At 44.6% G+C, this 12,260-nt stretch overlaps 1 long non-coding RNA gene across 1 annotated transcript; it reads right to left on the reverse strand.

Moving 5' to 3' along the window:
- Positions 1-7,602: 7,602 nt before the first annotated feature.
- Positions 7,603-11,740, reverse strand: LOC141282039 (uncharacterized). The gene is made up of 3 exons (XR_012336562.1): positions 11,630-11,740; positions 7,938-9,069; positions 7,603-7,705 (listed from the first exon to the last, which is right to left on the reverse strand). It is a non-coding gene; the product is annotated as an uncharacterized lncRNA (long non-coding RNA).
- Positions 11,741-12,260: the final 520 nt, after the last annotated feature.

Consider the following 12,260-nt stretch of genomic DNA (forward strand, 5'->3'; position numbering starts at 1 on the left):
AGCCCATGGGCAGCCCCCATCGTACTGGTGCAGAAGAAGTCGGGAGCTTGGAGGTTTTGTGTGGACTATCGTAAGCTCAACCTGGTGACTAAGAAAGACGCTTTTCCCCTACCCCGGATCGAAGACTCCCTTGCGGGTCTCACGCGGTCTGCATGGTACTCCACTCTGGATCTGGCCAGTGGGTATTGGCAGGTGCCAGTGGCCGAGGCCGATAGGGAGAAGACCGCTTTCACGACCCCGTTTGGACTATTCGAGTGGGAACGGATGCCCTTCGGGCTCTGCAACGCCCCAGCCACGTTCCAACGCCTGATGCAGCGCTGTTTGGGAGGTCAGTTAATGGAGTCAGTCTTGGTATATCTAGATGATGTAATTGTGTACTCCCCAGATTTCGATTCCCACCTCCGGCACCTCGAAGAGGTTTTCCAGGCAATGGAGAAATATGGGCTGAAGTTGCAACCCGATAAATGCCATCTGCTGAGGCGAGAGGTCCAGTTCCTGGGTCACGTGGTCAGCGCTGCTGGGGTGGCTGTAGACCCTGGGAAAGTCTCTGCAGTGAGAGATTGGAGTGCGCCCAAGACTGTGAGGCAAGTACGTTCATTTCTGGGGTTTGTGGGATACTACAGACGGTTCATCAAAGATTTTTCCAAGATCGCTAAGCCACTTAACCAGCTGCTGGTCGGTACAGGGCGGAACCGGGGACGGGGATCACCCCCGATTGACTGGGATGAGTCCTGTGAGGGGGCATTTCAGAGATTGAAACAGGAATTGTTACAGGCTCCTATCTTGGCCTATGCAGACTTTACTCAGCCATTTATCTTGTATACAGACGCTAGCAACCTGGGGTTGGGGGCGGTCTTGGCCCAACGACAAGCGGGAACAGAACGGGTGATTGCTTATGCAAGCCGAAGCCTCCACCCAGCTGAGAAGAACGATGCCAACTACAGCTCGTTTAAACTGGAACTGCTGGCCCTGAAGTGGGCCCTGAGCGAGAAGTTTAAGGACTACCTCTGGGGTGCTAAGGTAACGGTGATTACAGACAATAATCCTTTGGTACATTTACAGACAGCGAAGTTGGGAGCTGTGGAGCAGCGCTGGGTGGCACAACTTGCCAATTTCGAGTATCGACTGCAGTATCGGCCTGGGCGAGAACACACGAACGCGGACGCCTTGTCCCGATTGCCAGAGGCGGACCACCCCGGTTGCCGGGGAGGCAAGGAAGAAGAAAGCCAGAGGGAGGGCTATCTGATAGGGGCCGTGGAGGCCCCCGGAGGCCAGCAAGAGGCGGTACCGGAGAATTGGGGCTGGGACCCCTGTCGGTGGAAAGCGAGGCAGGCCCGGGATCAGGATGTGTGTCAGGTAAAGATGTGGGTGGAGCAGGGCCGACGGCCGGCCTCGTCTGAGAGGCTGACCCAAACAGAGACGGGAAAAAGACTGCTGGGACAGTGGGACAAGTTGGAACTACAGGAAGGGGTGCTTTGCCGGAAGGTTAGTGACCCAAAACTGGACGAAGAGGTGCGCCAGATCGTGGTGCCCGCCGATCAAGCAGCAGCCTTGGTGTCCGCCTATCATGATCAGCTGGGGCACCAGGGACAGGAACGGACAGTATCGCTGCTGCGCAGGTTTTTCTACTGGCCGGGGCTGGAAGCGTCAGTACGCAGCTTGGTCCAAGCTTGCCCCAGGTGTATGTTGTTTAAATCTCGACGAGAGGCTCGAGCGCCGATGGTGCCCATACATGCCAAAGCCCCCCTCCACATCATGGCAATGGATTTCCTGACACTGGGCCGGCCACAGGACCGCTATCCGAACATCTTAGTAATCACCGACCTGTTTACAAAATACGCATGGGCAGTTCCCACCCTTGATCAGACGGCAAACACCACCGCAACGGCTCTATGGCGGCACGTCTTCCAAATGTTTGGATGTCCAGAGTTCCTGCACTCAGACCAAGGGGCAAATTTCGAATCAAAGGTGATCCGAGAATTATGCCAGCTGTATGGGTGTACGAAGACCCATACGACATCGTATCACCCTCAAGGAAATGGCTGTTGTGAGAGGTTTAATCAGACCCTGTTGGGGCTCCTAGGGACCCTGGACCAACGGAAGCAGAGCGATTGGGTGAGTGCTCTACCGAATCTTTTGCAAGCTTATAATAACAGCGTTCATAGTACGACGGGGTATGCCCCCACTTATCTGATGTTCGGCAGACATGTGCGGATGCCCACGGACCTGGTCTTGGGAGTGGCCGCTGGCCAAGAGGAAGGGAGCGTGACGGAATGGGCGGGGCGCCATCACCAACGGCTACACTTTGCTTACGAGCAGGTATCCCAGAAGATACGGGCTACAGGGGAAAAGAACAAGCGGCTGTACGACCGGACGGCCCGGGACGCCCCCTTGTTGCCAGGAGAGAGAGTCTTGGTACGAGACAATCGGCGGCAAGGCAAAGGAAAGCTGAGTGACCGTTGGGAGCCCATCCCGTACGTAGTCTGCAGGCAACAGAGGCCGGGACAGCCGGTGTATACCATCCGGCCGGAAGGAAAGGCTGGCCCGGAACGTGTGGTGCACCGAAACATGATTCGCCCTTGCCCAAATTACCCCGAGGTCGCGAAGGAGGTAGTGGCAGAACCGGCACCGACGGCCCCCTGGATGGAAGGATGGGCTGTGGTACCAGGCCTACCCGTGGCAGCACCACCCCCGGCCGCCCCAGGAGAGCCAGAGCTAGCACCTGAGCCAGTTGAACCCCCGGCCGCCCAGAGACAAGCAGAGCCGGTACCAGCGCCAGCCGAACCCCCGGCCGCCCAAGGACAACCTGAGGTTGTGCCTGAGCCCGCCGAACCTGACTCCCCTGTGAGGCGCTCCCAACGGGAGAATCGAGGCCGACCCCCTTCCCGTTATGGTGAGTGGACTACTCAAAGGCATTCCAGGGACTGGAATGCATTGGCGGGGGAGGATGTCACGGGGTGACGATCTTTCAGGGCGGAACCAAAAGTTGAGGAAGTTTTGGTTCCGCCCGGATGTTTCCGTCCAGACCGGAAAACGGAAACACCGGACATCCGGCAGATTCACGGAGGCTGTAATCAGCCGATTGGGCACAGCTGTGCCTAGTTGAAGAGATCGCCGGGCAATTGGATGATTATAGTACCGAGAGGAGTATATAAAGCACAGTTAGAACACAGTTAGAGGTGCTTAGTGTGTGCTGGGAAACGGAGCTGTGCTCGTTTTTGGACGTAGTGGCTGTCTGTGGTTCTCTCTCTCTCTCTCGTTGCAGTCTTGATTGTGGACCTGCTGGAGTGAACAGGAAAATCCTATGGGTCGAAAGGAACTTGTTTTAATCCATACTGAAGGAGTAAAGCAGGAAGAAAATTGACCTTCTGGTACAACGTAAACAAAGGCTATTCGCCGTGAGTATACCCTTTTTGTGTGGAGTAACTGGCAAAAGTTAATTTGTATAACTATTGGAAACCTCCAGGAGAAGGAGGGCGGCCCTACCCCTATAAGAGTGTGGTGGGCGAGCCGTGAGAAGTACAAATTCAAACAGCCACCGCAACGAGACTTATTGTGGTCGTATTTCCCATCGCCTTATCGTAGCCCAAGCGCAGTGGAGGACACCGGGCGCTTCCCTTGTTGTGGTGCACTTCTAGTGTGGTGAGTGAGACTGTGTAATAAATCTTTTTCACGTTTGGAGTGGTGCTGTGTATTGCTGTGGGTTGCTGTGTGTCTTGTAGACGAAGCCCCGCATCATCCATTTTCTTCCACTGGGCAGAGGACGGAGAGGCCAACGACTACAGAAACCACTGTTACTATAAATAGTGTGCTGTTTGGAGTACGAAGGGACGCAGACTAAGAGCTGCCCGTGACCGTGAGTAGATATTGGAAATATTCGTGGTGTAAATTTACCTGTGTCTGTTTTGTCGCAGAGTCAGAGGCGAAAGGGTCCGCCGCCCCCGCGGTCTCTACAAAGGGGCGCCCCTGTCCAGGATTCGATCGGCCCACGGGCATTGGAGATAGGGCAGCGCTCGACCCGGTGAGGTGGTGTGTGACCTTCGCCCCTCTGCTGACTTACAGAGAAGAACCATACTTACCCAGAAAGCTGTAAACAGCAGAGCCGCGGCCACCTGTGGAGAGAGAGCAGAACGAGAGTGAATAATAGAAGAACAAACTGTGAACGTGATACCTACCCAGAAAGCTGTAAACAGCAGAGCCGGTGAGAAATACTCGAAGTCTCAGCAACAGTGCCTTTGTGTTCTAGCGGCCACCTGTGGAGAGAGAGCAGAACGAGAGTGAATCATTGAAGAGCCACCTGTGAACGTGATACCTGCCCAGAATGCTGTAAACAGCAGAGCGGGTGAGAGATACTCGAAGTCTCAGTAACAGTGTCTTTGTGTTCTAGCGGCCACCTGTGGAGAGAGAGCAGAACGAGAGTAAATTATTGAAGAGCCACCTGTGAACGTGATACCTACCCAGAAAGCTGTAAACAGCAGAGCCGGTGAGAAATACTCGAAGTCTCAGTAACAGTGTCTTTGTGTTCTAGCGGCCACCTGTGGAGAGAGAGCAGAACGAGAGTGAATTATTGAAGAGCCACCTGTGAACGTGATACCTACCCAGAAAGCTGTAAACAGCAGAGCCGGTGAGAAATACTCGAAGTCTCAGCAACAGTGCCTTTGTGCTCTAGCGGCCACCGGTGGAGAGAGAGCAGAACGAGAGTGAATCATTGAAGAGCCACCTGTGAACGTGATACCTGCCCAGAAAGCTGTAAACAGCAGAGCCGGTAAAAGATACTCGAAGTCTCAGTAACAGTGTCTTTGTGTTCTAGCGGCCACCTGTGGAGAGAGAGCAGAACGAGAGTGAATTATTGCAGAGCCACCTGTGAACGTGATACCTACCCAGAAAGCTGTAAACAGCAGAGCCGGTGAGAAATACTCGAAGTCCCAGTGACAGTGCCTTTGTGTTCTAGCGGCCACCTGTGGAGAGAGAGCAGAACGAGAGTGAGCCACTGAAGAGCAAACTGTGAACGTGATACTTACCCAGGGAGCTGTAAGCAGCAGAACCGGTGAGCAATACCCGAAGTCCAAGTAACAGTGTCATTTGTGTCCTAGAGACCGCCTGTGGAGAGCAAGGAGAAGCAATTAGGAAACAGACTGTGTAACGTGATACCCACCCAGAGAGCTGCAAGCAGCAGAGCCGGTGAGAGACGCCTCAAGTGCAAGCTAACAGTGCTTTTGTGTAGCAGTGACTATCTGTGGGGCATAAGGAGAACGTGGACGGACGTACGACAGGGAACGTAAAGGCACGTGGGGCGAGGACCCCCTGCCGGCCCGAGGAAAGGTACACCGACAGTGGAGATCTTCCTTACCAGTCACACCAAAAATTATTCTGCCTCCAGGACGGAAGAAGGAGGGCGCCACGGTTAGCAGGGCCCAGGCCGGAGCCTGACGTTTCCCTTTTTCCCCAGCTTATGGTGGTTGACACCCTTGCGGCCCTTGGCCTGTCTGCCGTGGCTGCAGTCTCCCTGGAGGGAGAAGAAGAGCCCTATTAGTTTTAACTTCCCCTTACCCCTAATTCCCAGTTCTTTTAAATATTTAAACTAAATAAAGCTTGTTTTAAATTTTACTTACCTGTTCCCGTGTTTGTCTGGTCATTGGGTTGGCTTTGGGGACCTCCTCGAGGTGGGAGTTGCAAAGGGGCGTGGCTTTAGTTTAAAACAGCCAGCCCCTGGTGGTGACATGTGTGTGTGTGTGATTATTTTTGGAGGTTAATGGGGAGGGGGGTTCATATGCTTGTAAGTTTATATGCAGGTGTGTGTGCGCTTCTTCCTGTCTGTTTGTCTTGAATCCGGTGAGAGATGAGTTCATGTCAGGATACAGGTGTGTGTTTGCAGAATGAAGTTAACTTATATTTTTAATGTCTAAATAATGTTTTAATATAAATCTAGATAAAATAGGTTGATGTGATATTCTTGTGTTCTGTGATGTTAATGTAGTTTGAGGTTGTTTGTAAAGATCAACATGTTTCTGACTCTTCTGCTTCACTTTAACAGGGAGTCTCATCTCTGAAGAACAGCATTCTGGATATGAAGATGCTGATGAGCTTCTCTCAGGTTAGAGGACTGAACGTCAATATTTTGGTTTTGACTCAAATTAAGACAAATTATTTGACATTTCTGTACAAACTTGGCAAATATACACATTACAATTCACAATACTAAAGTTTCTGAGTCGCTTTATAGCAAAAGACCACAAGATTGAATATTATGATGATGTCTCCAATGGCAGTGACCTGAAAGGTTTGTGACTTTATTGACTGATCAGACTTCATGGTGTCATAAAGTACAGACAGACATTTTGTATTTTGTTTTCAAACATGTTTTGTGTTGATGTAGAAGAGATGGTGAATAAAGTCCCAGCAGAATACTATGATGATGTCATCACTGATGGACTAAAAGCAGACAGTGAGACAGGTGCACTTCTGTTATTCTGTATTAAGATGAAATATAAGATCTGTACATGAAGAGAAAATATACTTTATATCTCTATGGGTGTGATGACGTGTGTCTCATGTTATATTTGTAGAAGACACACTTGAGAAGTATGATGATGTCATCACCACAGGACAAATATCTGATCTTCAAAGAGGTGATTTTACTTCATTTCTAGGCTGTTTTTGTAACGTAACATCTATTTAAAGTGACGCTCAGTACAGATATAATGTAGGTTTACTGACTCTTTGTCATTCTGATGGGATTTGTTGTTTATCTCTTATGTATGTGAACACAACAGAGAGTTATGATGATGTCATCATCAATGGACAGAACTTTCAAGGTGTAATAGGTGAGTTACACAGAAGTGCACATTTATCAAGCAGTACATCTAAGTTTCTTATGTATGTCTATTATAGCATTAATCCAGTCATTGTGACTTTATCAGCTGTTATCAGTTAGTGTCAGAAAGAGAAATGTGTCTATGACATGAGACATGATGTATTACAAATCACAATATGAGTTGTTTGTCATGTGACTTCATCAGAGGGAGTTCAGGAGGAGTATGATGATGTGAAGAATGACAGTGAAGATGTGACAAACCTGTTAGGTAGGTTATTAACCTCTAGATCTCATTTAAAGATGTATATTATAATATATTTTATCTTTATATATTATCTATTTTAATGGTTCAGTTTAATTTGGATGAATGTGCTTTTGTTTTACACAACAGATTATGATGATGTGGGGGAGGAGCCAAACAAAGTGGGAGGGACTGTGTGACTCAATAACCACACCCACTGTCTCATGTCATAAAATCATATTACAGCTCAAAATCATATAAGTGATCAAATTTTGCTACTAAAGCTTCAGTGCCTGATGTTTTATTGATATCTCAAATAGTTTTTTTTATTGAATATCACATGCTTTGCTTTTACAGAGAAGTTACAAATGTACTTTATTTTTATGGCTGGTTGGACAAGAGTATAAATAAAATATCAGAGAGCATCATACTGTACACAAATGTGGTTTTATTTAAACGGCGGTCTAAACAGCACAGTTTCTTGTGTGAAGGTGCATTTCAACATCACAATGTTTTAAACAATTTAAACCTGAGGGTTTTGAGTCTTACTGCTATTGAATGATTTGTGTTGAGTTTGGATCTTCTGCAGTAACAGATCCATCTGTAGATTGAGCTCGAGTTCACTCTTCTTGGAGTTTTGTCTTGAATTCCTGCAGGTAAAATAAATCAAACATCAGTGATTTGTGTCTGACATAAAAGATTCATCATAAAATTAAAGGATTGAGGAAACTACAGAACACAAATAACACAACTTCATCTTAATAACATGTGTATTTCTGTGTAGTTGTGTGATGAATCTGTCTGTGTGTTGTTATAATGTAATATCTTTGTTATATCACACATCTACTGGATGTTTTCATGGTCAGTTTCTTCTCTCCTCACCTCTCTTTATCCTCTCAGCTCCTCCTTTATCTTCTCATTATCTTCTGTGTTTTCATTCAATAAAGCTACACAACAATAAAACACAATTTTAAAATAATTCAAATGAAAAACACATGATAATAAACGGTCATAATTTTGTGAGGTTTATCTTTCAGATTGTGTTGTGATTTCTGTTTCATGACATGAATGAGTTTGGTCAGCAGAGATGTCAGGTGTTGTGTTTGAGTTTCTTCTCTTCATCCACTGCTCTCTCTTTCCATCTCTTCTTCTTTCTCTTTTCTTCTTCTTTATCTAATCGTTTCTTTTCAGTCAGGTAAAGATGTTTCAGATGCTCGGGATTTTCCTCCTCTAACTGAACTGTTGACTGTTTTAAATCCGTCTTTTCTTGTAAAGTAGTTTGTCATATTCATGTTTTATCTCTTCATCTTGTAAAGCAAATCTCCTGAGGATATATGAGACAGATATTTGAGAAAATTTAAGCAGAACTGATTCAAATACACTCATTTCTGTTAACAACATTGTACAATGCAAATGTTTAGTTTATCAGCTGTTTTTTTATATATAAAGTTTAACAAACCAAAAAAACTGCAAGGCACTCTCTTAAAAAAGTAAAAAAGCCTTTTTTGATATGGATTGTTCACAATAAACCTAATTAAAAACTTCGGACATGGTAAATCCAACGCGTTTCGACGAACAAGCCTTCGTCAGGGAGTAAACACATATCAAAAAAACAGGAAGAGATTGTTTTTAATGTGTTTACTCCCGATGAAGGCTTGGAGCCAAAGTGCTTCACATAAAGGAGAAAATAAATACAACGTACAGAAAACTAATTATAATAAAATGTATAATGCATTGGTCTAAACATTTGAGAGGCCTATCACATATCATATAATTACACATTGTCTATATTGTATTAATTATTATTTTTTTTAACAAATTGTGTTAAATTTAGTATGTAAGTTAATTTTTACACTGACTTATAAAGTCAAATAAAATGTCAGAGAGTCAGCGGTAATATCATGACATTTACAGTTCAGTGTTAGTGGAAGTCTAGTTTAGCAACAACAACTGATGCTTAGCCTGACAGTTAGCCTTCCCCAGGCTAGTTTCCAAGTATAAGTTGCCATAGTACCTAGACCCCGAAGCCGCCGCCAGGCGCCGCCATTTGCGCCATTTAGAAGTTCAGCCGCCATCAGCCAATAATTTCCTAAGCCAAATTGAGCCGCCAGCTGATAAAGTTTGGCTGAGCCGGCTAGAATTATTTGCAATCAAATAATAATTCTATCACATAAAGACATACACACACAAAATATATAAACAATACACGAGATCCATTTTCCGATTGGTTTCATAACAGCACAGTCTTGTGCTCGCTCGTTGCTACAATACAGAGAGGGGTTGCAACCTGTGGAGGTTGCATATGCAGGCTGCAAACGTCATCAAGCCTGGTTTATTTAAGTTAACTGAGCATTACATTCGCAAGCCATACGCATATTACAACAATTTACGATTAACTTATAATAAGAATAAACTTTATAATTGTTGATATTTTGAAATAAGACAGTGTTGATGACGTAGGCAGCGTAAAAATGCGACCTCCGGAGGCTGCAGTCTTCGGATTGGGAAATTAAAATTGCTCGTTTTCCGTACAGAAGAAGTGATGCATTAGTAACGTGCGCGTCACGACAATGCATTTCAAAAATAGACCGTGTTATTTTTATTTTTGACCAATGCGCGCGACCAGCATCCACACAGGAAAAAGCTGCGGGTAAATTGTATGTCTGTTTCCGGGTGCTGTATGCAGCATGTTCATGTTTACTTAATTTTGTATTGAAACTGCGATTTGGAATCGGTGAAGTCAAATATAGACGCGTTTCTTATAAGAGCGTTTCTTCTGGGAAGTCCGTGGCTGTATAACATTGACTAAAGTGGTCGCAATCAGGTCCGGTAGCGTCGCACACGCATAATTCTGCGAATGAGAGCACTAAGTAAAAGCAACAGAAAGTTCTTTCTATCGGTCTCCCATGCTGCTTGAACCCCAGAAGTAAAGAGACTTTTAAAAAGCTTGCCAGTAAAATCCATATCACACCAGCAATGACAAGGTAAGCTAACGTTGCTATGGTTACAGTCCAGATACATAATAGATTGCTAGGCTATTGCTATGCTATCTACAGTTTTATTACAAACAGCAACCAAAACTACAACGTAAAATTAGTGTAGACTTTTAAACATCAATGTTAAAAGTTTTTACCAACCTTTGTATGGGAACCTATATTCATTCATTCATTCATTCAACCCAGTGCATGCCAGGTTTGTGCTGTGAATCTGAATTAAAAGTGAATTAAAGAATAGAAATGAAAAGAGGTTGCGTGTTTTGCCATGTTATTAGTCTATAGGTAGCATTATAGTGGGCTCTAGCTCTATTGTGTTTGGTATGTGTACCATAATTTACCAGACTTTTACCCAATCATTTGTCTATGTTTATGATTCTGACAGTGATTGTTATTGTATTTTGCCATAAGTCTTCACTGTGCCTATTCAAAGCTCGAGGGCAAACACAAAACTTCTAGATTTATGCAGCAATAAACTACATTTTAACATTTTATAATGCCTAGTCATACTTCTGTTATTTTTATGAAAGTAACTCAAAAGTAACGTAACTCATTACAGTTCAGAGACAGTAATATTGTAGTGTGACTAATTACTTTCAAATTACAGTAATTTGTAATATATAATGTATTACACGTTGTAAGTAATTTTCCCAACACTGTTAATCAGTATAACGTAGACATCTGTAGACATGTGGCAGCTTCAGCCATTTGCAGCTATGAAAAGTTTGGCGGCTGCAGCAGCCATTTAGGTTTCGGCTGAGCCGGTGTCGTGAGCAATCCAGTCCCCCCGAGCAATTCTGCCCCCCTAGGACCCCAATTGGTACCTAGCAGTAATGCCTGGTCAAAAACTTGTCATCGCGATATCTTGATGCTAATGGCTAATCGAAGCTGCGTTAGTGGTGTAGCAAGCTAGGTACTTTTTACAAAATAGAAGCATACAAAATATTTTTAAAATAAAAGCTTACAAAAATAATATAATTAATGAACTAATATTCATGTTGCAAACACGTGAGCAGCACGTAATGAAACACGTAATCGCCAAAAAACCCAATTAATTGCCTTACACAACAAAAACACATTTCAATTTTATGTTATTGATTACTAAGTTATCTGAACGTGAAACATATTTTTTTAAACCTCAGGATTAAAAAAAATGACATTACGTTATTACGGTGAGTGCAACTGGTGTTTGTGTTAAGCTATTTTACCCGATAGCTGTATGCTAAGCTGGTACGTCACGTTAAACTAATTTAAAAAAATCTAAGAACGAGATTTGGTAGATCTCACCACCTAGAGCATCAGTTATATACTACTATATTAAACGGATAATTTAAAATAGACCAATTGTAATTTTAACAACATTCTAACGATATAAATCATCACGAAATTTTGAAGGAATTGTAATAAGGCGCTACAAAGGCTACCCATGAGGAGTTTTTTCAGCCAATGGAATTACGCGGGGTCCTAGGGGGGCAGAATTGCTCGGGGGGACTGGATTGCTCATGACACCGGCTAGCCAGCCAATAACTTCATCAGCCAGCCATTATTCTCAAAACAAATGGCTTCGGGGTCTAATAGTACCCGAGTTCCAACTTTTTCAAGTTTGCTTAATGGAACCGAATCGACTGACAATAAGTCTGACTTATTTCGTAATCTTGTTTTAATGTTTTTAGTATTTGAAGCACAAAAACAAGCAATCGTCTACTCACCCTCTTTAACTATTATCAGAAACATCTTTGAACATTATATGATGAACCCTCATATGCAGCATCACTTTAAACATATTTACTTTTATCAGACGATCAGTTTGATTACGTTTTTAAAGAATTATGTAAGATTTACCTCAGTTGTGCTCCCACAACAACAACAGAGTCGTCTGACGAGTAAAGGTCGGACCACCCATAGACATCATATAGGTAGACGCCCTATCGACCGCTACTGCCTACTGGCGCGGCGAGACATGGGGCCGCCATCTTAGATCGGTCACCCGCTCCACTCAGTGTAATCTGTATGACTGGTGGAATGAGCTATCAGCGCATTTAATTAATCATATCTCAGTGAATACCGAACTGATTTTCACGCGGGTTTTTTTGCTGCAAAGGTCATTCATGGAGCTATGATACAGCACACATGGTTCGGCGTATTTTAACCCCTTATGTGCCGCAAATCCCGTTTGAGTGGAGGGTGACAATGTGATGTACATCTTTAAATG

This window comes from Paramisgurnus dabryanus, chromosome 1 (genome assembly GCF_030506205.2).
Source record: "Paramisgurnus dabryanus chromosome 1, PD_genome_1.1, whole genome shotgun sequence".
In the NCBI taxonomy this organism is placed as follows: domain Eukaryota; kingdom Metazoa; phylum Chordata; class Actinopteri; order Cypriniformes; family Cobitidae; genus Paramisgurnus; species Paramisgurnus dabryanus.